Consider the following 6303-nt stretch of genomic DNA (forward strand, 5'->3'; position numbering starts at 1 on the left):
AAAGAATCCACATGATCTCAACTGCTAGGAAGCCCCAGATCAGACCACAGCGCACTGGGGATCTAGAGTCTGTTTTGTGAATGTGATAACCTCACCTGGTTAGCCAACCCATCCAGATGATCTTAGTGCCTGACATTTGCTATGGACTCGCTTGTGCATAGTCGGTGGAGCCTGCCTAGCATTTGTAAACTTAATTACTGCAAGCATTTTTAAGACTCCAAAAAATGTTTGGAAAAAACAGTAAAGAATATAGAAAAAAATCTCAAGTACGATGTACAGCCCCTAGAGTATGGGGCCAGCTGATGTTCCCCAATTAACTAAATGTTTCAGGGTACATCAGGATCCATGTCATAATGTGTAGTTGGTAATGTTTTTCTTCAGATTTTCTTAATTACTTGGTTTTTTGAGGTTTTTGTTGTTTTAGGAATACTAAGCACATTCTACTTTAGTTTTTACTATTGGGAACTCTAGTGGATGAAATCCATATTTATCAAAACGATTGAATGAGATACAAATTCACAACATAAATATTTCTCTAAAATATTTAGTAGAGATTTCTTTATATTTTTTGTACATTTGAAATGAAATTGCATTCATCCCATTTCCTCAGAAAGATCATCTATATTTGAATTGTGTGACTTGTTTCATTCCAGTTCAGAGATTATCAGATAAATAAAACTCAGACTTCCACAATAAATTTTTGGCTATTTACAAAAGAACCATTTTAAGAAAGTGACATGATACTGGGTTTTGAATGGAACTTTCCTTCGGCATACAATTGCATTCCATGTGATGGTCACACACTATGTTGTGGTCTTCATTAAACCCAAAAGTCGTGTTAATGGGAGAATGAAGTTATTTTTCATCATTAGCATAGCAAATCAGAAGTAATTCTTCTCACCCCAAAGTAAGCTATTAAAAAAATTAACTTCTTTGTCTCAACTTCTTTTTAAGAATTGCTCCCTCACAGCATATATGACAGACCTTTTCTGTCATTGAAGGGGTCCTTGACCCAAGCCTGCCAATGAGAGAGCATTTCATGCCCCAGGCACAAAGGGAGGAGGGGAGATACCCATGATCAAATCCTGGAGGGTGTGGCTCCTTTTTCTGAGCTAATATGGCAGCTTCTGAGACTGTGACCTGTAAGCCTGAAGCAGCCACACATAACCTATTGGAGAAGAAGGCCACATGAGAAGAAGGCCAATGGGATAACAGAGGGGAAGAGTACTGATGACATTAACGAGCCCCTCCAGGCAGCCACCTCTGAAAACAATCAAAACCCCAATTTCTAAGGAAATGTACCAATCAATTGTCTTTCTAGCTTATTGGGAGTTAGATTTCTTTCCAAAATACTCACTTATCAAGCCATAAAAGATTCCCATGTGATCCAGCCTCTGAAAATCAGGGATGTAATCAATGAGTCCTAGTTTCTCTATCACCTAAATTGCTTCTTCATAATAAAATAAGTAAGCCTTAACTTTTTTAGGACTAAGGTTCTCATTTAAGGTATTACTGTTGCCCAGTGTAGGTTTAATATTTTCACATTGCCCCCCTTAAAACCAAAAATTAATAAAAGATGTGGTTAGAAAACCAGAAAGAAAACAATAATATGTCTAAACCATTACATCCTAGTAAATTTTTTGTCTTGCCAATTATTCCAATAAAACGTGCCTTCATAATTCCCAATACTTTCCTCCTTTCTGGACTGAAAATTTTAGGGCCTGCTACAGACTTTCAGGGACTGTTGAAATTGGTTTGTCGTGCTGGAATTTTTCTGTGTTGCATATTGCTCAGGAGAAGTGGGCCCTTGGCCTATGCTTGGAATTCTTTTGTTCCACAGAAATTGTCTCCCAAAGTATGTAACAATATTTCGCTAGTACCCTAACAAGCATACATACGTTAATCTAATCGGTATGTTGCCTCACCATAAATCACAGGTCACTTTTGGGTGGCAAGGGAGTGGGTCAGACAGACATGAAGATGTTGCTCTGAACCTCTGATTGCAAGAGTGGTTTCTAAAGGATAAAGGGGGGGAGCTGGGTGGCTCAGTCAGTTAAGCGGCCAACTCTTGATTTCAGCTCAGGTATTGATCTCAGAGGCCTTGGATCTGCACGCTTGGTGGGGAGACGGCTTAAGGATTCTCTCTTCCTCTGCCTCTGCCCCTCCCCACTCACACTCTGAGCTCTAAGATAAATAAGTCTTTTTAAAAAGGGGGGGGGAGTTTTCCTTAGTTTTTCTTCAGATGGGTATTTACCTGGTCATGTCAACAACTAGTGAAATTTCATGCACAAAAGCCGATGAGCTGAATGATAGTATATCAGAAACAGTTTTGAGCCCCACAAAATGTACAAGTAGACCATCTCTAGAAACATGACAGGGGAGATTAGGAGGAGAAGTAAAGAGAAGTTAGTTTGGAATCCAGGCCCAGCTCTAAGTGACACTTGTTCAAACGATTGGCTCCGATTCTCCATAGGAAAACTTCAGTCCAGTGTTCAGAGGTTTGCCACATCCTTGTGCTGGACCCATGTAATGTTTGTGCCATGTCCTTGCCCTGGAATGGTACAGAGATCTCTCACTTAACCTGGGCTCCCATCTGTCCAGAGTCCCCCCAAGAGAAATAGTGTACATCAGTAGTTTTCAAACCCTGAAACAGAATCACCTGGAACACTCATAACAGTGCCAAGTCTCCAGTCAGGGGGAGGAGGGATAGGGATGTATATTTTTTTAAGAAGTACTCCCCAGAGATTGTAAGGATGAGCCAGGGTTAAGTAAATGTCTCTGAAGGTGTGCTCTTCATTCCACAGAAAGAAACCTGACAGACCATCTGATCAGACTCCATTGACTTAGAATTGTATGTAAAATTAAAGTTATTGATTGAACAAGCTCTATTTGTCTTTTTTCCTGAACAGCCTATAGTTCTTCCGAGGTTATAGAAAAAGCAGTGAAGAATGCTCTTTGGGAGGAGTAGGGTGGATTTGCCAGAAGCAATCGCACTGAAAAAGGACAGCTCTCAGCAAGGCGGAGATAAGAGAATCGCTAACTAGAAAACATTGTCCACGCGTTATCACCCGGAAGAAGCTACTCCACCAGAGGCAACCGCTCCCAGGGTTATCTCTTATTGCATATTTCACAGTTTATTACATGTGCATGCTCATGATCAGAGAAATCAAAACAATTGAATTATGTTCGCGAATACTGACCTGCCTCATTTAATACCACTAACAGCTAATACCACTATCATTTATTGAATATTTGGTCTGTGCTACGCAATCTACATGCCTCATTTTGAATTGTAGCAATGGCTCTAAGCATGAATGTTAGAAGCCCCATTTTAGGAACAAGAAGCCCAGACCCAGGGAAGGTCAGTGACATAGCCAAGATCACAGAGTTAATAACCGAAGGATTTAAACTGGTCCATGTGACCTCAAAGCCTATATAATTTTTACTCTAAACCAAACTTGTTTCTTAGTCCTACAAATCATGTAGTTAATAAGATAGTGCCTGGCCACATGTGGCTATTTAAATTTAAATGAATTAAAATCAAATTGGATGAAGACTTTAGTTTCTCAGTCACACTAGGCAATTTTCAAGTGTCCAATAGCCGTGGGTCACTAATGGCTACCCTATTGGGCAGCACAGACAAAAACCATTTCCATCATCATGGAGGAAAGTTCTGTTGGTACCTATTGTCTCTATCACCGATAAAGAAAGCCTGAGTTCTCTGTGATTGAATTTTTCGAGTAAACTGCTCCCACTGTTTTGATGGAGTTCTTTCTAAAACATGTAATATGTTTATGTTCCCGTGTCTTAGCTCACTTGAACTGTAATAACAGAAATACCATAGACTGTGTGGCTTACAAGTAATAGAAGTTCATTTCTCATAGTTCTGCAGGTTGGGAAGTCAGAGATCAAAATACCAAGGGATTCAGCGTCTGGTGGGAGCCAACTTCCCTGGTTCATAGATGGCCTTCTCACTGTGTCCTCAGGTGGCAGAAAGGGAAGGGAGCAGGAGTCTCTGGGGTCTCTTTTATGAGGCCACTAATCCCATTTATGAGGACTGCAGTTCCATGACCTAATCACCTCCAAAGGCCATGCCTTCTGATGGCATCACCTGGGGAGGTTAGGATTTCAACGTTTGATTTTTGGGGTAGGCAAACGTGAATGGCAGCCTGCCTTAATCAGTAGAGCACACTGAACAAAATGCCTCTTTAATGCCTCAGTGGACCCAAGTGGCATGCTGTGGGGCTCATGCTTCTCTTTCCTCCTCTTTTCCATCTTTGTTTCTTGTTTCTCTCAGACTATCTACCACACTGCAGTGCTCATTAATGTTCTTCCCTAGACTGTTTCTATTTCTTCCTACGCATTCTTCCTATGCGTTGTCTGCCAGTTCCATGTCCCCAACTACTGCTAATTTACCAGGGACTCCAGAATTTTGGTCTCTAACATCCGTCTCATTTTCTTTTTTCAAAGATTTATTTTTTTTTATTTTTTTTTATTTTTTTGACAGAGAGAGACCACAAGCAGACAGAGAGGCAGGCAGAGAGAGAGAGAGAGAGAGAGAGGGAAGCAGGCTCCCTGCTGAGCAGAGAGCCCGATGCGGGACTCGATCCCAGGACCCTGAGATCATGACCTGAGCCGAAGGCAGCGGCTCAACACACTGAGCCACCCAGGAGCCCCCGTCTCATTTTCTAATCTTCAGAGAGGGTTTCGTTTTGGTTTTGTTTTTGCTTTTTCTTTGTACTAGCTCTCTACTGGACGGTGCTACTCAGCACGCTTTCTGGAGGCCAGCAGTAGCTCTGAATTGATTGCTGTTGTGAGAAGAGATGAGGTTAAAAAGTGGAAGCTACCATTTAGAAACTTTTATAGCCATTTGTCATGGCTGGAACATTATATTGCATTGTATTTTATAGTCTGTATGCAAATAACAGACTACAGTGGGTCAGAGATTAAAAGCAAACAAACCAACAAACCCAAATGTTGTACCTGACTCCATCCAGCTATCTCCTACAGCCCCTGATGCTCGCCTGTCACCTGTTAATAGCTAAAGTTATCCTTTTAGCCCTCTCTCCCTGCATAAACACTCCCTCTCATCAGTCAGAATCCAGGCAGGAAACAGGGACTTGAATATAGGGAACTACTTACAACAGTTCTCAAGAAGCTGAAGGACAAACAAGAAAAGGGAGTCAGCCTAGATTTTAGTGGGAGCCAGGAACTCCACTACGGAGAACACAGATGAAGGAGAAGCTGTTATCATTGGCACCCAGGAGCTGGAGCTGATGACCGAATGTTCCCCCAGCCGCCGCCCCGTGGTGTTGAGACCATGAAGGGCGCATGGATGCTGCCTGTTCAATTGAACTGAACGAACTGATTTTCCTAGTCTGTTCTTGACACCAAACACAATAGAAAATTTCCTGAGAAACTCTAGATTGCCAAATATTGTGTATAACAAGTTAATTACCCAGAGGAGCTGGAAACTGCTGAGGTCCTTTCCAGCTCTAAAGCTGATCTGTGCCTCAGCCCTGAGAGGTTGTGTCTGCTTTTAAAAAATAAATACATGGTGGCGCCTGGATGGCTCAGTTGTTAGGCAGCTGCCTTTGGCTCAGGTCATGATCCCAGGGTCCTGGGATTGAGGCCCCCATGATGCTCCCTGCTCCGCGGGAAGCCTGCTTCTCCCTCTCCCACTCCCCCTGCTTGTTTCCTTCTCTCACTATGTCTCTCTCTGTCAAATAAATAAATAAAATCTTTTTTAAAAAGTAAATACGTGAACTCTTGTTATTATTTGGTTCAGAATTTTTATTTGCTTCTGGATTTTCAAAACTTGTGGAAGAATTAAGCTGCCAGAATTTGCTTGCATGGTATATGGAATACTAGGAAAATATATACATCTTCTGGGTCACCTGGGTGGTTCTGTTGGTTGAGCATCCAGCTCTCAGTTTTGGCTCAGATCATGACCTCAGGGTTATGGGACCAAGAACCACTTTGGGCTCCCTGCTCAGCATGGAGTCTGCCTGGGATTCTTTCTCCCTCTCCCACTGCCCCTCCTCTCTCTCCCTGTTAAATAAATAAATAAATAAATAAATCTTAAAAAAAATATGTATATACACCTTCTGTATTCTCATGGTATGGAATAATGTACCAAACATATAGAGCATTTTTAAAGTATTTGTGGCAAGGTGAATTTAGAACATTAAGCTACTTCTTTAATAGAAATATAATTCATTTTGTGTACAGCTCACTAATTCTCATTTTCCCTGGAATCAAAAATCAAAAGTGGCATGAATAACTGAAATCGCTGATTTCATT

The sequence above is a fragment of the Enhydra lutris genome, unplaced genomic scaffold (genome assembly GCF_002288905.1).
Source record: "Enhydra lutris kenyoni isolate GAN:26980312 unplaced genomic scaffold, ASM228890v2 scaffoldscaffold41, whole genome shotgun sequence".
In the NCBI taxonomy this organism is placed as follows: Eukaryota; Metazoa; Chordata; class Mammalia; order Carnivora; family Mustelidae; genus Enhydra; species Enhydra lutris.